This window comes from Peromyscus californicus, unplaced genomic scaffold (assembly GCF_007827085.1).
Source record: "Peromyscus californicus insignis strain IS unplaced genomic scaffold, ASM782708v3 Scaffold_9__1_contigs__length_137607984, whole genome shotgun sequence".
Taxonomy (NCBI): domain Eukaryota; kingdom Metazoa; phylum Chordata; class Mammalia; order Rodentia; family Cricetidae; genus Peromyscus; species Peromyscus californicus.
The window spans coordinates 121,345,729-121,370,319 of record NW_026294617.1 but is presented as its reverse complement, the minus strand read 5'-3'; the positions used below and the strand labels follow the sequence as shown (position 1 = coordinate 121,370,319).

General features: G+C 40.6%; 1 long non-coding RNA gene across 1 annotated transcript in view; it reads right to left on the bottom strand.

Annotated features, from left to right (window-relative positions):
• The window catches only part of LOC128106322 (uncharacterized), a 31,556-nt gene extending 14,850 nt beyond the window's left edge, over positions 1-16,706 (bottom strand). Inside the window, exon 1 of the long non-coding RNA XR_008216657.1 lies at positions 15,917-16,706. This is a non-coding gene — a long non-coding RNA (uncharacterized LOC128106322). The remainder of the gene's footprint in view (positions 1-15,916) is intronic.
• Positions 16,707-24,591: the final 7,885 nt, after the last annotated feature.

Genomic DNA, 24,591 nt, shown 5'->3' with positions numbered 1-24,591 from the left:
GGCCAATCAGTGTTTTGTTTATTGACCAATCAGAGCAATTTGACATACAGACCATCCCACAGCAGTCTTGAATTTGAATAATAATTGGATTCATTGGATAATAATTAGAAATTGGATAATAATTAAAAATTTTAAAACATTTTAAAAGATGTATCTTATTTTTAAATCGTGTGTGTTTGTGTGTGTGTGTGTGTGTGTGTGTGTGTGTGTGTGTGTGTGTGTGTATGTCTGTGTGACTGTGTCTATGTCTGCGAGTGTGTGCACATATGGGTATATGCACATGAGTTCATGTACCTGTTGAGGCCAGAAGAGGGAGTCAGATCCCCTGCATCTGGTGTTGCCAGTGACTGTGAGTCACTGAACATAAGTGCCAGGAAGTGAACTCAGGTCCTTTGCAAGAACAGAGTGTGCTCTTAACTGCTAAGGTATCCCTCCAGTCTCCGAGTTTTTAATGTTTTTTTTTTAAATTCTTTCCATTACAACTGTTTCCATGGAGATTCATTTATATATTTACATTTATCTTTCTTTTTCTTTCATTTGGCTTCCTTTTGATGTTTGTGACCTTGGAATGATAACTAATTTTTGTGCAAAAAGACTACTTCGTTAGTGCAGTGGCTGGCATAGGTAACCTTTGGGATCAAATAGACTATTTTATCAAAGAGGACAGTATCCTAAATGGGAAGGAAGCCACCAGGCTCTGTGTCAAAGGCAAACTCGCTTGACATGTGGCTTTTTCTTTCTACAACATGAACAGGTTTGGGACACCACAGCTGCCAATCAAGTCAAAGGAAAAGGGGCAACTTAGCCTAGATTTAAGAGCTTGCACGAAGAAAACAACTCCCAACTTTATTACGTCTTCTCCCCACCCCCCGTGTATTTTGGGTTGTTTCTAATACTAGCATTTGTCTAACAAGTAATCCAATCTGACTCCAGTCTGCAAGGATTTCCTCAAGCTGTAGTCTGCTAATGTTGACTTTTACCTCTCCCCATCTCTTCTTTCTTTCTTTCTTTCTTTCTTTCTTTCTTTCTTTCTTTCTCTCTCTCTTTCTTTATATTTTGTGCTGAGGTTTTAATTTTTATTGTTTTTGTTTGTTTGTTTCTGGTGGATATTACCATTTCTATGGGGATTTAGAACAGACAGGAGGCCAAAGATGTTTTATCCACCATCTTGAACTAAGGAAAAGATGTTGCTGTCCTAGTGTTGCTCTGCAGGGTTATCTGAACTTGACTGAAGCTCATCTAGCTGTTCACACATAGATAAACCTAACTGTAAACAGAATAATTCCCATACAAGTTCCCCAAAGCTTGCTAAATATTCTTCATGTATCACACAGGGGTTAACAGTGTTACAGGCTTTAGATGATTCAAAATTGTTCCTTGAAACTCTTGGCAGTTTCATGTGTGTATAGATCACTCAACAGAGTAACTATAGAGACGTGCCTGACCGAAAAAGGCAGAGATAATGATACAAGGGAAAGCATTGGACTTTACTTTGAGGCATCACATATTTTTGTTAGTTGGGCTTGACCAACTGTACTTTGGATTAGCCAGGAAAATAATTGATGTAAATCCAGAGCCAAGAAAGATAACATGTGAAGATCTGTGAAGAATTGGCAGGACCCCAGATCACTGGGGAAAAGCCAATGGAGTACCTATTTTTAAAAGGGAATAAAAAGTTGTTTGAGAATGAATGACCTTGGTGTAAAGAAAAAGCAGCATATATGGGATACCTTAACCCAGATAAATTTTAGATGATCTTGAATAGTGAAGGAAGGGATGAAGAGAGGAAATTGGTCCACACCTGTGACATCACCAGAATACCAAGTACCCAAAGTAGAATACACTTTTTAATGAAAAAAAGTGTAAAATGTAACATGTAATTTTTAATGTATTATTACCATGTACAAAGATTTTGATTCACATTTTGTTAAGAATGTAGCTGAATGAAGACATCTGGGTTTGGGCACATTATTCACTATAGATGAAGTATGTATTGTCATCTAGATTCATAGAAGTATGAAAACTGTCCAGAATTATTATTAAGACATCCTGTCCTTCCTCCCTTCCTTCCTCCCTTCCTCCCTCCCTCCCTCCCTCTCTCTCTCTTTCTCTGTTTCTTTGTTTCTTTCTTTGTTTCTTCCTTCCTTCCTTCCTTTCTTTCTTTCTTTCTTTCTTTCTTTCTTTCTTTCTTTCTTTCTTTCTTTCTTTCTTTTTTGAGACAAGGTTTCTCTGTGTAATAGTCCTGGCTGTCCTGGAACTCACTCTGTAGACCAGACTGGCCTTGAACTCATAGAGATCCACCTGCTTCTGCTTCCCTAGTGCACACCACCACCACCCAGCCATCAAGTCCTTCTTTAATAATTAAAGCATGTAGATTAAATTTTCATCCATGAGATAAACATGGTAGTGGCTACCTTACTCCAGAATTAAAAATTTAATAAATAGTGATTCCAGTAGATTAAATCACTATTGCAAAATCAACTTAAATAATGTGAAATGAGTGCTTGCATTTTGTGTTTTAATTAAGGACAAAATAATTCCCATAGATTTGAAGTGGGAGGAACTATTAGGCAGTGATTGTGTTGAAGAGGGTCAAAGGTCCCTTAGCATCCCCAGTCAGTGTTCATTCACTCTCAAGTTGTATCTGGTATTTGTATCATTGCTTTCACTTTTGGGATCTACTCTTTACCTTCTTCTGAATACAATTTCTCCACTCATCCTTCAAGTTTAAAACTTGGGAAACCTTTCCTGACTCATATGTTAATTTTCCTGTCTTCCGCGTTTCCGTGGTATTTTGCATTTAGATACAACCAACACCTGTTGAACGTCTGTTACCGACCAGACACTATGCCATGAAATAAAAGCTATGTCACAGGACCACAATCTCAATATGATTGTTCTCATTTACTCATTTGAGGAAGGTGAGTCCTGAGAAGGTAATGTGAATTGTTCAAGGTTTCAGAATTAGCAAGGAGGAAATGTGGACATAAACTACACAATTGTCTACAGTTGTTCTCTATCATTGGGCTTTAAACTCTCCAGATCAGAAAAACAACTTATTTATCCCTCAATCTTAACAGGAGCACAATGCCTGGCACATGGTCAAATCCTACTTGATAAGCAAACAATAAATGAACAAACAAGGAATAAAGTCACATTCACTGCAAGCTGTACTGAGTATGAGTAATTTACTGTTGGCCTCTCTTTTAAAGCTAGCATTCAATAGGCATTCATTAACATTCCCATCTCCATGCTTGCCTCAGATTTTGGCTTATGTAGCAGCATTATGAAGAGTGATGAGGAAAACATGGACCGTGAAAAGAGTTCAGAGAATGAGATGTGCTTTGGGTAGGTACACCCTGCTGATGGTTTGGTTCTAAAGCTTCATATAATGTTAAGACTAATCGGGCCACTCTTTCATTAGATATTTATTTATATTTCATGTGTGTAAAACTTCATCAGTCATTATGGATAGACATGGCTGCTGACTTCAAGTTCAGAATCTCAGTAGAAGACAGGGTGTATGTGTCCACAGTGATGCACACAAAGCGAGCAAGTATCAGTGACAAGTGAAGAGACAGCACTCTGAAGCCGTGGCTCTCAAACCCCTGTCGGGTTCAACTGACTCTTTCATATGGGTTGATTATCGGATATCCTGAATATCAGATATTCACATTACAGTTCATAACAGTGGCAAAATTATAGTTATGAGGTAGCAATGAAATAATTTTATGGCTGGGGGTCACCACAACATGAGTAATTGTATTAAAGGGTCTGAGAGTTAGAAAGGTTGAGAATCACTGCTCTAAAGAGTTGAGCTGTGAATGAGGCCTTAGAAAGGGCCTGTTAGACTTCAGGAGCTTAATGTTTGTTGAATACTATTTTTAAGGTTTAGGGCCAAGTCTCTTGACTCCTTTATATATTCATTCACTTAACACATACTTGGATGCACATTAAATACCGGACACTCTTTTAGGCATTGAGATATTGGTCATTACCCCAGTTGCAGCTCTTTCTTCAAACACATCCGTATCATGCTTATTTCTTAAAGGTGAATTGACTCTCAGGGTTAGAAAGGGTCTTTAAAGATCGTAAGATCCACTTCATCTTCAGTTCTAATGTCTAGAATCATCGTCACTACCAAGAGGTTAATGTAATTGCTGGGTTTTAAACATATATTCTTTATTCCATTTTAATATAATTAACAAAAATAGCAATAAGAGGAAGCCACAAGAATGTTCTTGTTCTTCATGTATTACTAGCTCCTTGACAATCCATGTAAGTGAGGAATTAGCTCCAACAAAGGAATTTTAATTGGCAATATTAGTCCAGATAAATATTTATCGTTGGTATTAAAGCCTATACAGGATCTGGATAAGCAATTACCCCCTTCATTGAGAGAATGTGGACATACTCTATAGTATCCATTATAGAGCCTAAGATGAATGTAGGCTAGTCACAAGGACATGTACTAGGTAACCATCAAGGATATGTCTAGATGAGCATCTCCTGACTAATATGATAATGGCCAGCTGGATCTGAGAAGGACATGAGCTATGATGTAGCAGGATAACTTTCCCAAATGCATTCTATTCTAAAGCAGAAGATGCTGGAGGTTAGTGGTTCTAGAGGAGATGTATAGAGAGATATCACTTAGGAAGTGGGGATGTAGCTTAATGGTAGAGTACTTGCCTAGCATGCATGAGGTCTTAAGTTCAGTCCCAAGAACTGGAAAGAAAACCCACAATGCTAACAAAAATTTTCTGATACTTTAGGCTGGAGAAGTATCTCAAAACAGAGTGATTACTTAGTGTTTTGATGATATCCTCACTGCTGTGACCAACTTAAAGGAGAAAAACTCATTGGTTCACAGTTGGAGGGGGATGGTCCATCATGGTGGGGAAGTGTGGCAGCAGGAGGTGAGGTCCTGGTCCCATTACATGTACACCCAGGAAGCAGAGATGAATAAATACTGCCACTTGACTTGAGTTCTCACTTTTACATAATTCTCACCCAGCCCTTAGGATGGTACTGCCCACATTTAGGCTCTGACTTCAGTGAGCCTAATTGAGATAATCCCTCATGGATATGCCCAGATGCTTGTCTTTTGGGTGATTATCTATCCTGTCAAGTTGATAATCAGTATTAACCATCATACGTGGTTTCTGTTAGACCCAGCACTCTAAGTGAGGGGTGAGGGAATATTTTCTTCACTCTTGTGCTTGTAATCTGGTGTTTGTGAAGACAAATGGAAGAAGAAATGCAGATTGAAAACCAGTCTACTAACATATTTGGTAGACTGAGGCAGGAAGCTTGTGTATTCAAAGACAGCCTAGGCTACATTGTAAGCTCCTTTCATACATGTACAGAACACACACACACACACACACACACACACACACACACACACACACACATACACACACACACACACACACACACACACACACACACACACACAGTTCTGAGACAAAGAATTAAACCTTTCATTTATTTAACTTTGTTCACTTTCTAGAGGGATAGTTCCTGATTTAGAACTAGGAATGAATACTCACCAACTCACCAGTGACATTTATAAAAGAAAAGAGAAAGACTTAGATGCCTCAAAACCAGACATGTCTAACAAAAATTATTTTGTAGAAACAAATGTTTGCTTCGAGACTGAAAATCTGCCACATTTCCTGTTAGCCTAATATGTCTTTATAGTGACAGAATACCTGATGACTGACAAATGATGAACATATTGAGAAAGCATCTAAGGAGAATCTTCTACAAGGAGGTGTGTATGAGGACCCTGGGGACAATGGTATTCGATGTGTGTGTGTGTGTGTGTGTGTGTGTGTGTGTGTGTGTGCACATGTGTGTGGGTGTACATGTGTATACATATTATATATAACATATGCATATAGATAGAGTATTCTGTGGTCCTTGTCTAAGAAAAATACCAAAAGGCATTGGGGGACAGGGTGGGTTGGCATCCTCTCCCTTGTCACAGATATACATAGTGGATGTCCAGTTTCTCTCTGTATTAGTCATTTCTTTCATTTCCCCCCAAATGTTCAGTATTTTAGAGCCTTGGCCCCTCAAGCCTGGTCCCCCTTTCCCATCAGCACATGCAGAGACCACGCCTTTCACCCACTCTAGCTTCCAGAAAATAGAGGCTCATTGCTTATGCTGCAATTTTGATAACCTAACTGGCAGAACAGTTATTCAAATTTTAAGCTTCTGAATGCAGCAAGATCAACCTGGCCTATCCACATAAATAATTTTGACACGATAAGTATGCGAGAGCGATGATAACCGATAAGTGAAGCAATTACCTTGCTTTTTTGGATTATATTAAATGAAGATTCTGATAGAGTAATGAAAAGAGACAAAGCAGACAAAAGTCTGCGGCAGAGCTTTTGGGCACTGTGTTATCTCTATTATACCATATTGAAATAGAGACGCTCACCAATCATGCACTTCTATGTAACTTCTGGCTTCTAACAGTGAACAATGAATAAATTGTCACAAGACAGTAACTGATAAATTAGGATTGGCAGTGCTCTTTAAAAAGCATAAATAAACTTATGAGTCACCCTTTTCCTCTGCAAAGCAGCTTTTAGGGGTTCAGGGGGAAGGTGGGTGGTGGAATCTGTGACAGCAATGCTTTCTCTTTTCCCTGCCCCCTGTCCCTTCCTGGTACTTGTCCGCAGTATTTCATCTTAGAGAATAAAGACCCTGTTCTGCCTTCATCATCCAGGTTCTACCTGTCCTGATTGGGAATGCGGCTTGACTGTCTAGAATTCACAGTACCCATTTACTTTAAAAAGTCTCTTTTGGTAAACAACAAGTATCCCAAACCAAAGACTTGAGTTTTCTTTGTGGATACAATATCCACCCAAAGTGGTAAGCTTGTGAGTTCTTTCCAAATATGTGTAGGGCAGCCCTTGAAAGCCGAAGTGGGGTACACAGATTGAAAGGATTCAGTGTCTCTAGGTTTGCCTCTTTGAAATCTCCTGGGCTTGTCCTAACTTCTTTTAAAGGCCACAGGCACAATCTTATGTTAGTGGGCTAAAGTATATCAAGTTCCACGAATTTTGAGTCACAGCAGGATGAAATTTCTTTCTGACTTGTGTGTGTGTGTGTGTGTGTGTGTGTGTGTGTGTGTGTGTGTGTGTGTATGGAGGTCAGATATCAACCTGAGTTCTTGCTTAGTCACTCTCCACCTTAGTTATTTTTCACACCAACTTTGTTGCTGACACTGAAACTCCTATTTGGTGAAGTTGGCTGCTCAGTGAGCCCCGGGGACCCTCCTGCCTCTGCCTCCCCAGGACCAGGTGTGCAAGCACGCCACCACACCAGTCTCTTTATGTGGATTTTGTAGATCAGGTTCTCGTGCTTGCAGGGCATATGCTTTAACAAGTAAACCATCGCCCCAGTCCCCAAAGTCTCTCACAACTCACAAATGGTTCAGCGATGGTCCAGCCCAGAAGAGAACACACCGCTGCCACCACAGACCTCTTAAACTATAGAAAGCGCTGAGTGAGCAAATGAAGTTTTCCAATTGGAATCATTCTAACTCAATAGCTTAGAAAAGTCCGTCCACTCAGCAGGCTTGTAGACTCAGGGGTGACTGGCTTATGTTTCTTTTTTTTTTCTGATGGTCTGTGGTGTCAGAAGGTAGGACTGAGGAAGGAATGACATTTGATTATTTTCAGAATCCTAGCACTGACTGCCAAAGCCAACTCTATTAGCGCACTGCCCCAGAGAGCGAGAGAAGGCAGTTGAAATGGGTACATTGGAGGGCAGAATTCAAGATTCCAGGTTGCTATTTACTATGGGTTCAAATTGGCTGAACTCAGGAGAATCACATCATCTGTGAAATGGAAGTAATATGGCCTCAAGGAGCCACAAGGCATGGTACAGATGTCACTACCAACCTGACTGGAAGACAGTATACGAGGGTTCAGAGAAAGCTCTGCCAATGCTGCCTTTGGCTTTACCCACAGGATGGAGTTTCAGACTAGTGAGTGGTAATGGCAAGATGGGCCAGCTTAGCTCCATAAGCAAAGAACACAGGAACAAACACCATTATTAGTCTGTTCTGGCACGCATGATCATTTATCTCATCTCTCACTAAAAACAACAACAACAGCAAAACCCCAAACCATTCACATGGCCACTTTTCAAAATGAAAGGACCAATAAAGTTATCAAAATCAAATCACATCTGATTAAATTATTATCATTACAGGGTTTAAAATAACATTTGTTCTGTTTATGAAGTCCCAGGCTTACTGCACGGGTAAAGAATTTGCCTTTAAAGACAAGAAAAACAACAACAGGGAAATGACGCTCAGTGCCCACACCAAAGACCAGATTCTCAGTTGTTTTTGTGTGAGCTCCTTACGACAGCCCGCATTGCCGGTGCTCAAGCCTCCAGCCCACCAGTTACACAGTTAACAACAGTTGTACTGAGAGAACCGCAGGATGTGGAAGAGAGAGAAAGGAGGAGAAAAGATGTTGACATTACTAATCTGAATGCAGGGGCTGCTTTTGCACTTGCTTAGAGATTTTACTGCTTTTAGCACACATGTAGTTGGTTCAAGCTTATTTTGGATAATTTGTCTATCTTAGTTTTTTTTTAAATGCATTGTTTCTTCTTGTAATTAAAAAAATAGAGGTTGTTGTTACTTAGAATAAAAGCAAATACTATTTATTAATTTTTACATGACCACCCCAGCTTTACCTAATCCTTCCCAATTTGAGAAATTAGCAACTTTAAAGTATACCTGTCTATAACTGGCTGTAACTGGATGTCAGAGGTTTCTGATGGGACAGCTCAATTTCCATGATTGGTCAAAAGCAGAAGCCCAGAGTCCCCCAAAGCTTCCCTCTGTTCCCAGATGCTGATCACCACCATACCCCAATGTGCTTGCTAGTGTTATATCAATTTGACACAGGCTAGAGTCATCAGAGAGGAGGGAACCTCAATTGAGAAAGGTCTTCATAAGCTCGAGCTATAGGCAGGCCTGTAGACCATTTTCTTCATTACTGATCAGCATTTGAAGGCCCAGCCCATTATTGGTGAGACCATCTATGGACTGATGATCCTGGGTTCTATAAGAAAGCACGATGAATAAGCCATTGAGGATAAGCCAGTAAGCAGCACCACTCCATGGCATCTGCGTCAGCCCCTGCTTCCATGTTCGTGCCCTATTTGAGTTCCTGCCCTGACTTACTTTGATGAACAGTGATGTGGAAGGATAAGCCAAACCAACCCTTTCCTCCCCAAGTTGCTTTTGGTCATGAGGTTTTATCATAGTACTATAAAAATACCCATGTATTTTCTATACTCCTTAATACTCTCCAACTCAGGAATAATGAAGGGCACAGTCGTGGCCTCCCTGTGCCTGCTTTGATTGGCTGATACCTGTTATAGTTATTGATATCATCATAACTATTTCATACTACAAAGTCAAGTACAAAAAAGTAGAGCTAGATTTTCGTCCCTAGAGATGGATCTGTCTGAGGCTTTAAAAGAAGCCAAATCATAAGCAATAGCATTGAAGCTGGCAAACTTAAGAAAATTGAAACCTTTTAATCAGTGCATTCTATTTACGCTTTTATGGACAACTCTGGATGTATTTGATAAAGTACATAAGCTACCACTTTGAGTGGCTATTATATATATGGAGAAGACTCAGAGACCCTTGAGACAGCAGCACATCCTGCTAACATTTTGAAGCATGGTAGTTTTGATAACTAAAAATATGGTAACTAAAAACCAAAAATATTGATCTTGCCCACCAATATCTTTACAAGAACTAAGAAAAACTACCAGGTTTGACCATTGTCCCTCCCAGAAATAACGTTTGCATAATAGCATCTAGATAGTATTCTGAAATAGTCCAGGATCCAAACAAAAAATATCACTTCTGCATTATATCCCTTTTGGGCACTGCATTTCAATGAGGAAAAAAATGGAAGTGCCTCAGGTGAGATTATTAGATTTCTGGCTACTACCGAATGAGAGTAACTTAAAGTCTGAGCTTAGGTTTTCATCATATACAACGGGGTCTCTCCCCACCTAAGGCCATCAACAGCAGCACTTTGGGGTCACTTTTGTCATGTTGGATCTGCAGTGATGCTTGTGTGACTAGAACATAGGTATCTAGAAGAGGTAAATTTAATGTCCCTACTCAGGAGAGTATGACAATAGGTATATTCTCTGGCCAACTCCCTCAAGGGTCCATATTCTTAGTTGTTTCTGTCTAGCACATAGTGATCACCTAGCTACTATTTGTTCAAAACGATGTGAAGAGTTTTTTTTTTTTAATCTATCTCATGATGGCTTTGCTAAAATGATCTTTCTATTCTCTGTATGTCTCCCTCTCATTCTTCATTGTTTTTCAGTCAAATATGTGTGATATCCGTTCTATGAGCTAGAAACCAGATACTACTTGGTAAAGCCTGGCTCACACGTTGGATCCCTTTCCCAGATTCTTGAGCGAAATAGCCATACTTCTAGCTCTTCTATCACCTCTATCATGCTGTTTATCACATTGAACCATAATTAGCTAAGACTGGTTCTTACTCCAAACTATGATTTTCTTGAAAATACAGATTAGGTCTTGATTCTCAGGTCCCCACAGTTGGAGACTGCCAGTGTGTAGTGACCCCTTCAGACAGTACTTATGACTACGGTAGACTGATTATAGACATCATCGTGACTTCCCACCTCCCTGAAACCATGGCCTTTGTCCCATGAGCTTATTGCTCCTTCTAACAGGTGTAGACTCTCATTTTTTCACTCCAGGGCTGGCTTTGAAACTTGCTTTGGCCAATTAAACATGACTGTGCCTAAAGAAGGAGCAAGGCCATGCTAGTAGATTTCATCATGAGAGACTTATGGAGACCTATTGCTTGAGCAATGGGTGTCCCTAGCTAAGAGGCCACATGTATGAGAAACACTATTCTAAGTTTTCAACATTTAGCCAATTCATCAGCTGAATCCCTATAAATTAGCCTGCTACATTAAGAGACTTAGATGGCCTAGTCTCAGCCAACTAGTCAATGATATAAACTTAGGAAAAAGAAATACTTATTGTTTGAAATCACTGAGTTTTTGTGATTAATTACCAGGAATAGATGTTTTATTAGTTCCTGGAGTTGTAGATCAGTTGCTAGATTGCTTGCCTAGCATGCATTCCACCCTGGATTTGATCCCCAGCACTGCATAAAGCAGGTATAGTGGTGCCCATCTGTAAACACAGCATTTAGGAGGCAGAGGCAGGAGGATCAGGAATTCAAGGTCATCCTTGACTATATGGTAAGTTCAAGGTGATCTGGGCTATATAAAATCGTATCTTAAAAAAGGGAGGGTATAACTGTTCCTTTCACTCAAACAAAAGGCTGTACATCCTACTAATTTAGAAACAGCATTTTGTACAGGAAGCAGAGTCTATTATTTGTCTTTCCTACATTACTCTGGCAACTCTAGTCCTGGTAAAGATTATGAATTCATTGAATGCTAGAGCTGCAAATGACCTGTTGTTCATCTTACCAATATCCTCAAATTTCTTGAAAATTGAAATGGAATCAAGAGAGTTACTATAATTGATGCAAGGTCTCCAAGGGACGAATGAAGTACAAACTCAAGCCAACCTATTTTGTTGTGGTACCCTTTGGAGGCTGTGGGCCTCCACAGCCACAGGTTTTCCACATCTCAGCCAAGCTTTAATCACTAAAGCTTTTCACTTATTTTTTTCAAGGTACAGTTGGCATGAAATGTTCATAAATACAGTCCAGCTTAATGAGGAATGATCTGAGCATCCAAGAAGAAGTCATTTAATCACCTCAATTACTAAGAAATTCAGTGTATGTACTTTCTCCTGCCCTATTTATAATGATTTTGGACTTTCACTGTGGGCTGCTCTGATGCCAAGACTTCCCCAAACAGATAGGTATGTGCACCTATCTGTTCATACCCCCTCATCTTGAAGTTTATTAGTTGCTGTGGGATGTTCTGTATGTCAAATGTGTTGCTGATTAGTCAATAATTAAAACACTGATTGGCCATTGGCTAGGCAGGAAGTGTAGGCGGGACAAGGAGGAGAATAAAGCTGGGAAGTGGAAGGCTGAGTCAGAGAGACACTGCCAGCCACCACGATGAGAAACAGCATGTGAAGATGCTGGTAAGCCACGAGCCATGTGGCAAGGTATAGATTTATAAAAATGAATTAATTTAAGCTGAAAGAACAGTTAGCAAGAAGCCTGCCATGGCCATACAGTTTGAAACCAATACAAGTCTCTGTGTTTACTTGGTCGGGTCTGACGGCTGTGGGACTGGCAGGTGAGAGAGATTTGCCCTGACTGTGGGCCAGGCAGGAAAACTCCAACTACAATTAGTCTTACACACACCCTTTCTTCTACTGGTTGAATGGTCAAAAATTTTTAGTTGGAGGGTATGATCATTCCCAAGACTTATTTGCAGGAAAAAATGTCATTTGTGGTATCACACAATGTGTGGAGGACCAAAGTCAATCAGAACACAGGTCTCAGAGCTCTACTATAACATAATTTTAGCAGATGGTGATGTAAATTTTCTTTGCTGAGTAGTTAAGAAGAGTGTGGATGAAAAGGAAAATTCTGAGAGCTGGATTCAAAGCCTCTGAATGCAGGTATACCGTTTTCCCAGTGCGAATTGATAGTTAAGAGACGGATATGTACCATAGTGCAAAATTTATAATGGTCAGCAGCAATGAAAGAAAAGTGTTTGGTGTTAATTGTCTCTTAATCAGAGACCAAACTGAACTTCATCTCATGACAAAGAAAAATTAACTGTTTTGTTAATTACTATAATTATCCCCCCACATTTGTTTTGACAGCCATGTCAGTGGTGGAAAACAATCTCCTTAAATTGCCTCTTGCCTCTTATGACTCACAAGTTCATATAGTTTTGACAAATGATTTTACTCTATCCTTTACACTTGCTTTGGGGTCTTTTGCAACCTGACTCTTCAGAAAAATGCCGTGGTGAGTGAAAGGGTGAGGGGCAGAGGGACAGTGAGGAAAAGAGGGAAGGGGAGAGGGGAGGGGGTAAGGGAGATCATTTTTATAGAAAAGACTATGTGGCACCGTACTAGGCCTTGGAACCGCCTCCCAATCATATGGAGTCTCATTCTTGTCTCCCTTCCTCTCCCCTCCACTCCCCTCCCCTCCCTTGTCTTTCCTTTCTGAGACGATTCCAGCACCCACATAGAAATGCCTGGGTGGGAAGATGGTGATATGTAGGAAAGGGGAAAGGAGGACTGGGGATGGATTTGTTCAAACACATTGTATGCATTTGTGAATATTAAATAAAATGTTTAAAAATAAACAAAGCAAAAACACCCCCTCCCCACCAGTGCCAGGTGTGGTAGCATGTGCTTGCAATTCCAGAACTGGGAAGCAGGGACAGGTAGGTCCCTGGGGCTCTCTGAACAGCCATTCGAGTCTAATTGGTGAGCTCCAGGCCAATGAGACACCCTGTCTTAAAGGAGGTAGATGATGTTCTAGATGACTTCCGTTACTGTTGTCTAGCTTCTACATGCATATATGTGCATGTTCCCCAACACCCAAACACACACACATCCATATGCACACACACACACACACACACACACACACACACACACACACACACACATCCATATGCACACACACACACACACACACACACATCCATATGCACACACACACACACACGCACGCATATGAACAATAAAGAAACTAAATGAGCACAAATAAGAGAAAGAGCCAAGAGTTCTGACTGAATCGTAAGGAAAGATATCATTTGCTAACTTGAACACTTTAGTTTCTGGATAGGCACAAGTCTGAAGGGTTGGCTGCCTGCAGATCTTCCCAAAGCACAAATGCTTCATTAAAACGCTATGCCCCTAAAGTAGCCTCATCCCACCCAACTTAATGAAACAGAGAAAGCACAAGTGAGTATCAAGCTTAACAGCTTCTTTTTATTATGATGGAGCCAGTGACATTCCCTCATGTATGTATTCATCCATCTATCAGGCAGTATTGGAACCTACTACATGCCACGCATGTTGGTAGGTTTGGGGTGGGACATGTTTTGTCTTCCCATGCTCTCAGAATGGAAGACACTTCAGAGGAAAGCTCGTGAACAAAGGAGTCTAGATCATTATTTTAGGTCTTATTTGGCCCCTTTTTAGTAAAAATCGTTATGTCTCACTTATTAGTTATAGGCAGATCAAGATGCCTTGGTTAGGAAACCTTTGCGCTGGAGAAATTACCACCACAAAAGAAAAGATTTAAGCTTAGAGTTGAGCGTGTACTGCCATGACATATTAACATCTCAGGTGTACCTCATTCATACTGGGGAGTGGAGCTGAGGAATTGATAAGATTTGCTTAAAGAAGTAGCCCCTCACTGGTCCTGCAGACCCAAAGCTGCAGGATTTCCACAACACAAGGCAACAGCAGGATAACCAAAGGGCGTTCCAGTGAGGGCCCACCACCGACAGTGTAGTAGAAACCAGAGGCCTCGAACCAGACCAACGACTCTCTGCAATGGACACTTGCGTGTAAAGATATATGTACAAAGGATTTTTGTGTGGTTCACTGTGTCACACTGCAGCTTCCATGACAAGGTCTATTTTTTCCTTTGCTTTTTTTCCCCTTCTCTTAACTTTTATTTTATTTTATTTTAGGGGGGAGGTTGCAAGGGTAGAGGGCAGATACAGAGGGATGGAGAAATGAATGGGATGGAGATACATGATGTGAAAGACACAAAGAATAAATAAAAAGGAGAAAAAATAAAGTAAGTTTAAAAAAGTGCCCCCATAGATACTCTTTTTTATTTTTTGTGTATGAGTGTTTTGCCTGAATATATGTATGTACACCACATGCATACAGTGCCTGTGGAGGCCTGAAGAAGGGACCAGATCCCTGGGAACTGGAGTTACAGATGGTTGTGAACCACCAATGTGGGTACTGAGAATGCAACTCAAGTCCTCTGGAAGAGCATCAAGTTCTCTTAAGCACTGAGTCATCTCTCAAGCCCTCATATTAACCTTGATGTTAGTATGATTTGATGTCTAGAGCAGTACTACAGACAAAGAGGACTCCATGAGTCTCCACAGAACCTCCATCCTGATAGAGGTGCTCTATTCATAAGAATGTTAGGATCAGTGTCTTCCAGAGGTCCCCGATGCTCTGCAAGGCAACAGGGAACTTTCTGTGGAGTACTTGGCTTGTTCATGTAGGCAAGTCAATCAGTTTCTCCAGCCTGTTGGAAGTGCGATGGGGTTTGTACTGTTCTGTGGTTAGCTTTCACTTCCATTATTATTACTGATGCTATCAGTTAGAGATGCTGAGCAAATGTTTTCTTCCTCCCTAGTGACTCAAAGCAAAGGGGAGTTTAAAAAAAAAAACAACTTTAAATTGCCCAACACTGAAAATGCGATGATGTCAGATCCTTGATAAATACATGGCATTTTCATCTGGAAGATTCTTGTTTTCTAAGGAATTACTTTTTGTTGTTGCTGTTTCTAAGTAGGTCTGCAAAGGATTGAAAAGGTAGATAATTTTCAGTTAAAGTTTCCTTGGATTTTTTAAAAGAGATTTTTCTTGCACATTTTGCACATTTTATACATTTTACATTTAATATACTCACGGAGGCAGTTCTGGCTTATCTATGAGTAACTAGGCTCTACCTTGGCTCAGACACTCCTAAATCCATCTATTTTAAGAATTTTAAAGTGCCTCTTATCATTTCAGAATTCAGATTTGAAGTCTGAGAAAGGAAGAGAGAGCTTCATTCTTGGCCCCAGTCCCATCCCGAACAATACGAGGTTTATATGGAAGTTCAGAGAATGGATTTAGGATGGGGATAGATTTTATTTTAAAATGACTTACATTGGCTCACCTTTCCTTCTCCGTGAGCAAGCAAATGGTAGTTTTGCAACAGTCGTCCTCGATGAAGAACACATCGATTGTGAAAGAAACGCTCAGCTCTTACCGGATCTCTTTTAATAAAAGTCAAATTATATCTCACTTGTTTTGTAGGAAGACTAAGAGACTTTGCTTAGAAACCCTGGTGAATAGAAAAAAAAATCAGGAAAAATATGAGCCCATTTGTCTTCTGACATTTCAGAAACTTACCCACTCAGTTTGGGAAGGGGTGGGTTCAGGAAGGATGGCTGTGTGTTTGTAGCGCCCCGGAAACCAGCACTTGGAACGCCTTCATCCCTGTGAAGAGTTTAGGCATTCTTTAGGCTGCTGACTTTCCCTTGTGTTCTGGAGGCGTTCTTTTTGTTTTTTGTTTTTTTGTTTTGGTTTTTCTTTCTTTCTAGAAATTGACTCTACTGTGAGGTTGTAAAGATCACGTATACCTTCCTTCCTTAAGGGCATTGCTCCATATGATGCTCTCAGTTCCCTTTACAAAGCAAAATGTAGCACAAGGGGCAGCAGACCCTCACTTCACCCCCAGTGTCACTGTGAGAGCAAGGCTTAAGACTTCACCCCACCAGGGGAATGCTGAAGAGCGCTTCTCTCTCTCCCAGGTCGCCTTTGTGGGTTCTGTGGCCTCACCTTGCTTGCTGATTGCTCCCAGTGGACCCTGCTTCTGGGCAAAGCCACACATGCTCACGGCCTGATTCCGTCTTTCACGTGTTCGCTTTTCTGCTTCATTGTAGCTCTTCTTCTACAGACTCCATTTTCAATAAAGTTTTTCTTTAGTGATGTGTGAGAAAGTGTCCTTTTGTTTACCCCATTGTTTGTCTGTCTCTTTGCTGTTTCCACAGGGCCGTTTCAAACCATCGTTTTGAAAGGTCACTCACTCCCTTCTACAGGCAGTGGAGCCCAACAATGGGTTAATGACACCCGAACAAGCCATATTAAAATTATATCCTGTATGATCATAAACAGCTCTTGAGTACAAATAGAAGAACTTAAGTGTCTTCAAAAAAAAAACCACTGAAAATATTAGTTAAAATGTTAAAGTATATTAGCCAATTACACAAAATCCTTTTATATTGCCTTGCTTCATTTCAAACATGGCATGGGCTATTTTGTCTGTGAACTCAAGTGGAACAAAAAGCTACAGAATGCAATTTGTGTCAGGAACTGGACTACAGAAGGACAACTAATTCTAATTAGTACGAATTCCCCACAGGCCAGGGGGAGGCCAAGTGCAGGAACCAACCGCCTAATGCTGTTTCTATCTTGCAACAGGTGGGCCAAGGCCTTCTAAAGGTTGTCATGGCAATAGCTAATGGCAGACCTTTGGCCGGACACCAGTAATTAATTGCAGGCATGTCCAGCCTTTGAATGTGATATCTTTTAATACAGTTCTGAAATAAAAGAAGGCTGGCTCTTCTAATTGGTTAAAATTCAAACAGCAGAAGGCTTTGCAGGAACCCCTGCAGTATAATGCAAGTCCCATTCCAGCCTTTCTAACTTAGAAGCTTTGCTGCACATGGGAGTGAAGAGAAAGGTATTCACTTGAGATAAAGTTAAGGTTCTGTTCAGTGTAGACTCAAGAACAAAGCCTTCACACAAGGCACCAAGGCTGTGTGCAAGGCCTTGAAGAAACACACCTTTCAAAAATCTGACAAATTATCAAAAATGCTCATCTAATTTTCCATGCCTGAGTGTTACAGCTTGTTGGGGAGGCATCATTCAGTTAGACATCTTACGTGACAGCCTATACTTAGAGAGTGGTCCCTGAGCACTTCTTGGCTTGGGGAATGTAGCCAAGAGCTGGGTAGCAGTAGAGGTGTTTGTAGAGTAAAGGGACCAAAGGAGGACAGCTGTGCTCTGTGCCCTAACAGAGTCCTCTGTTCAGCTCAGACCCAGGGCACCTCCTCCAGTACTTCTGAGAAGTCCTTATGGGTACTCAAGTCCTGCATTGCTGGCTACTTGGGAAGTGGGGCATGATACATTCTAAACAAAGCCTAATAACAAGGTAGAAAGATATGCTTCTTCTTCTTCCCCTTCGGACTTGAAATTGTGCTGCTGTACCTTCTGGGATGGTAAAAAGAACAAGCCTGCCAGGACTGATAGAACCGACTCTCACCGCATGGCAGGCCTTCTGCTAGCTGTTCTGCGTGCATTACCTCTGTACCATTATTTTTTCTCCTTCAAGGAGCAGGAGACTGAAGCTTAGGGAAGTTGATGTGTCCACTGTCTGCTAGACAGTGATGGGAGAAGTAGCATCCTATACCAGGCCTGACTTAGAGAAATCCATGAAAACGGTGGGTTGGTTTGTGTTCATTTAGGACTGAACACAGCCTGTCTGTCCTATTTTCTTTTGTTGTTATTGTTATCTTAATTGATGTACTGGGGTTGCGTCTAGGGCTTCATGCATACTAGGCAGTTATTGCACTACTGGTTTATATCCCCGGCTCTCTGTTTCACTTTTTATTTTGCTATAGGGTCTCATGAAACTTCACAGGTAGCCTTAACTCAATCAGTAGCTCCCAAAGATCTTGAACTTGTAATCCTCTTGTATTAGTGTCCCAAGTAGCTGGAGTTATAGGCCTGCGCCATCCGGCCTGGTACCCATCTTCTCTTTGGAACTACTCAACCCAAAGCACATTATGTAATCTTTGAGCCTTTAGTTCTGCATCCTGCACCTTTGTTCCTGAACTACAGCCCGATTTATTGAAACAATTTTTTTAAAAGATACCTTTTATTAGATGCTTAGATTTGTAATTACAGGATCATTTCCCCCATCCTCCCTTTCTGTTCAACATATGGGCATGTAGTTACTAATTTCTCTTTTTCTAATGGTAAAACAAGGAAGGAGCTGTCCCCCTCCTCACCGCATGAGCCAAACTATATTTGAAAATTTCCAGTGGCTTTGCTTCTCATGTTTGATGTTTTAAAACAATCACATTAGTGGGGGAAAAAAAAATCAGATTTGGTCCATTCTGAGAAATGGGTGTTTTTAAGTTCTTAGCTTCCAAACAAAAAGCTGTTGAGTTATATATTTGTGTGGACTAACCTGTTTTCATGTGGACTGCAGCTTTTCCTAAATGAATTCCTTTTGGCTTCAGTGAGGGAGACTAACTTCATCGGAGTGTTCTGAAGAGGGCTCCGTTCCTCCGGTGAGCCCTCAGAAACACCATTGTTGTTTTCCACCATCCAGTGAACAGGAAGTCTAAGGGGAAGCAAAATTAAGGCATTTTCAGCAACGATGTCCCTGAGCAAATGTCTCAGTGTAGACAGTTCTTTGACCCTCTTGTCACAACAGATGGATCTGTGACAGACTTCCACACTGAGACATGACCTGTCCCTACGCTTTTTTGTGTATATATGCTGTCATTACTTACACATACTCCAAGTACCTACTTCCTGATGTTGCTAAGAAAGTCAGCTAATAACAGGCATGTCAAAAGGGGGACAGTTTTTGCCCCCTCCTCCTTTTTTAAACATGTGGAGAATTCCTGGGACATGGGTACAACAAGAAAAACTCTTTAGGATGCCATTACTTTCGTGGCTGGATTCCCCATGGATTTATTTTTGTCTAACAATGGGACAGGAGATGCTGCGCAGAGCTGTAACCTCCCCCACACCATGATGAGAATTGCTTTCCTAATAAAATGCTTCTATCGTGACCTCCCCAGATCTTTTGACTCTTATTGCTTAGGTGGAACTGGAGGCTAAAGCATGGCTTCTTTTAGCAACACATTTGCATAAGTTGATCTGAACGTTCCCCATGCGATTCCATGACTCCAGGGCTGGCCTGTCATCTCGGAAAAGCCTGAGGTACTCAGCCCAAAGAGATCAAAACTCAAGAATTAACTAGTCTTCATAAAATGAGAACATCTCCAGGAACAGTACAACAAATGATTATCATTTCTTCTTGGCGTTGGACTATGCCAAGCTAGAGAAAAACAGAGCTCTCAAACGTTGACAATCTGGTATATTGAAGTATGACCATTATTTTTTATTTTCCACATTTTTGGTCCAAAGACAGTTCTGAGTAATTGATTCCCATAATGAGCTATGGTTCGTTAGTCAATTTAATTTATAATTGAATTGGATGGATGTAACTCTGTGTAAAATTGTCTCTGAAGAATCTGTTTTGTTCGTCTGTTCAACTTCTGACAGGGATGGAAGAAAATCTAAATTATTCCCTCCTGCAACGGGGAAAAATTCAGAGTCTCAGCTTCCCCGGTGAAATTAAGAGAAAAAATATTTTTAATAGTTGCCATGCAAAAATATTATGGCTTTACTAAAATTTATACAAGCGTGTCAATTAACACATTCACGGCAAGGACAGTGGATTTGGGAATCTGTGTAAATGCCTGAGGCAAAGACCTTGCTGAGTCCCAGGAAGCATCCTCGTTATTAGAATGAGCACCAGGTCTCCCGGCATCTATCATCGTTGGTTATTGACAAAGATAGTCCTATTGCTACATAAATACACCAGGAAAACAATAGCTCTAATTCTGCAGGTGTTGCGCAATTACCACGACTTGTATTTTCTATACATTTTCAATAATGCTATAATTTGGGAAACAATTATTAAAATAACCATGTAGCATTTTCATTTTTTCCCCCCAGTTTGAAAGCCTGTCAGGGAAATTTGAACTTTAATTGTGAACAATAGGCTTTCGTTTTTGCTCAGAGATTTCCCCTTCTTCCTGAAGCCCTTCACATTTAAAACTTTTACAACCGTCTTAGCACACACTCAAAACAAAGCCATAATTATGTAAAAAGAAATGTTTTACAGTTAATGCCATCTAAGACACTCACCAAGTGCCAAAATGCATAGGATTTTGGTAAAAGGCAATCTGTTCTTTGAGGATAATACATGCAAACTACTCTTGTGTGAAACCTGAGGCAGGAGGCAGGAATAGTATACTGCCTTAGCTCACACCTATGGAGCTGACTTTGATACCATGCCCAGAAGTGGGTTACAGGCTGTGATTTGAATGCAGTTTAATCATTTTTAGAAGCGAAGGGCCGTTAGGGTACTCTTGTTCCATAAGACGTATTACATCTAAGAAAGATGAAGGCATAGGCTTTATTCTTCCTCGTTAACAATGGTAATGATCCCTAATGATGGACTGTTGTATGAAATCCACTGACTGGGAAGACAAGCTAGATGAAAACAGCTGTCTTTTCCATTGTCAGCCCTGCTCTTCTGTGGACAAAGAGATCATGGATTCCCATCCCAGACTCCGATGGAGAAGGCATTATGTCACTGTATGGCCATTGCCATTTCTATGGGCTTTAATTTAATCCCTTGCAAATGTTAAAAATATATATTTTACTTAGTTATAATGATATGAATAAATGAGGTTTAAGTAAGGCGGGTCAGGATCTAAAGTCCAAATGTTACAGTTCTCGAGAGGTGAACCTTTCACAGTCTCTCTTCTCCCCTGTACTGTCTGTTCTCTTCCCTTGTCCTTTGCAGGGTTTTAACTGTTTTTTTTTTAATTACTGACACAAGCAGAAGATATTTTATTTGGAAAAAATACTGTCCAAATGAGCCATGTTCAACCTAACACTCTGATTGTAAACAAAGCAGGACTTGGCTTTATCAGGTAAACAAAATCAACAGAGATCTCTGAAACTCATAATTGTAACATTCCTCCTCAGGGATTTTCAGGGAGACTCATCTTCTGTGTAAGTCAGGTATGTAAAATGGATTGGAAGTGAATCCAACAGCATATTCAAAGCCACATCAATCATTCATACACAATGCTCAGTTCAATGAGGGCTGACTCTGGCACCCAGAGAAGCAGTGTCATAGTAACTTATGCTCTGTGGCAGCGGAACCCACCGTGATCAATCACCCCCTAACCAGCCCAAGTTACACTTTTGCTTTAGTCCTTAAACTCTTCTGAGTAGACTTTGAAAACTATTGTTTTTATCTAAAGTACTAGATCGATACCTGTGATCAATACACATTTATTTCCCACTAAAGAGGACAATGGCCACTGGGATCCTGAGATGTTCTCATAGAGAAAAATGTTGGATTGAGGAGGAGATCATTAATACATCCAATTTTAGTGGGGCGGTGTCTTGAATGTCTCCTTGAGGCTGACTCTCGAAGAATGCCCCTTTGCTTCAAGATAACTGTTTCTATTCAGTAAACTCTTCAAAACCTTGTGTACTGATGAGTTCTGTAGTTTCAATCCTCAGCCAATGCAAATGGAAAACATTATTGATGATTTGGCCTTGTGAAATTTTCTAAGGTGTCTTGTTATAAAAACACATTATAAAGTGTGGGCAAACCTTGCAAGTGGTACTAATAATGTCATAGCGGGAGATGAGGGTTCTATGCCTGGACCCGTGCTCCCCTAAGTTATGCGAACACTTAAGGGGTCCTGCTTATAGTTCATGGCATCAGGGGAAGGAGGAAAATTTTAGTACCAGTGACAGGAATCACACTTCTGTAACTCTCCTCTGGCTTCCGCAGTAACATTTTTAACCGGTTCACCCAGGCAGGAGGCCACGGCTCACTTATATTTTACTGCATTCAGAATGGCTAGCCCATTGCTTTTGCACTGACAAAGGTATCAAGAGGTGATCTAATGGAGTTGTTGCATCACCAGCTACAGTTTTAGTTGAAGACTCCTGGCTTTCCATTACTTCAGGCCCTTTCCTTCTGCTTCAGCAGAGGACTAGTTTGAATGAAAGATACTTGAAAAGGTGGGTGTGAAAGTGAATGGGCCATCAAGCAGACCTGAAAATTTCCTGCTTAGAAAATGTTGGGAGATAGGATGCAAAATAAGGTAGAAAGAAAAGGAACTCCTCAGTCCTTGTACCTTTTGAAGAAACACCCTTGAAGAGTGTTCAACTGAGTAGTACCCTTGATAAAAAAAAATTCCTCTGAGCACGCCTCAATCCATATCATCTTATGAATACATGAATTGTATACTAGCACATGGACATACATGTATGTGTATGTATATATTTAACAGCTTCAGTAACACTATCCAAAGCATAATTTAATCATGGATGATAATGAAGAGGGATATCTTGTAAATTTTTTAAACATTATTTTTGGTTGACTTGTTGTCATATAAAATTGTATTGGCCTTATTGGGGAAGAGAAAAAAGTCATGAAGAGGAGCAGAGATGGGGGATGAATATGATCCAAACATGTTATGTACCCATATTAAAATGTCACAATGAAGCCCATGTGTTTGTGAAATTAATATAGCTAGTTTAACAAACTAAATTTAGTAATGTGGCCTTGAGGGAGTGGAGGCTTGTGCTTATGTTACTGACACTGTCTTCAGTCTGCATAGATTCTGCAGTCTGTGCTAATTTCAATCTTCAGGTTCTAGAGCAACTTTAAAACACAAGGTGTCTATTTTGTGAACTAATGAAACTGAAGTTACATACTAGCCCATGAACCTGTTTTAGTAGCACAAGGAATGGCATCATTGGCATATACTAGCACTCCCTCCCCTCAGGGGGCAAGGATTATCTCCCCACTTAAGCTTTCTGACGTGTGCACCAGGGTGGACACAAGTGTCAATGCACAGGATAACTATAACTCAGGTTGACTTTGTGCACGAACATAAGTGAGGATTCCATTCTTTCTTGCTGCATAACAAAGGTTCATCTTATGCAGCTTGTTTTGGAGATCTCTGTGCTAGAGTTCTGGGGAAACATTCACATGCTCTCTGGAGAATTTCACTTGACATGAACCTGCATGAGGCCACATGCTACCTTCCCATGTCTTCCAGTCAGGAATATCATTTCCACACCCTGGCTCTGTCTGAAACACACAGGAGGAGGAACGTTTCTGTCTTCTGTCTCTGTATTTCCTGAGAATGATCTGTAAGCTTTAGTGTTCAGTGTATCTGTCCGTATGGAACGTGAGGTCTAAGGGAGAATTGCAGACAGAGACTGATTGGATGTGAAATCTGCCATGATGATAGCATGCACAGGGGAAGTGACCACCACGATGTGTCAGGCCAGGGAAAGCACCTTAGAGAAGAGGGTTGGAGCTGAGACCTTCAAAATAACTAGAACGGTCCCAAGTTGAGAGAGATCAAGTATCTTATAAAAACTAAAGGCTGGCTGGCCAAGTGGAAAGCACCAGGGTGGGCAACCAGGCAGAGAAAGAGAGGGTACGTTAAACAAGGTTCTGTGTTGTGTTAGGACTTGGGCTTGATTCTGAGACCTGTGTAAAGTCATTGGAGACACTTCAATGTGGGGGTGACATGGGTAGGAGAGATCCAGTACAGAAAATATTTATGATAATGTGGGCACATGTTAAGTAATCAGTGTGTGTAAGCTTGGATTAACATTACCATTAATATGAATATCATCATCCAAACTTATTGATTACTATCTATCCATTACCATATTATATTTGTAGAGCGATCCTTCTAGTTGCAATCTGGAGAAGACTGAAGGCACAGAACATTTTTTTCTGAGTTCTTTGTTCTTGGAAATTTCTCCTCCTTGCTTCCTGAGACTTGTCCAGTCTGTTAGTGGTGTGTCTTTTGGTTAGGATTCTTACATTGGACTTTGTCTACATATTTATTTAGTCCTGAAGTGAAGTAAGTGAGGAAATGTCAGAGGTGACCCTGGAAGAAGCAGGGATGGGTAGAATT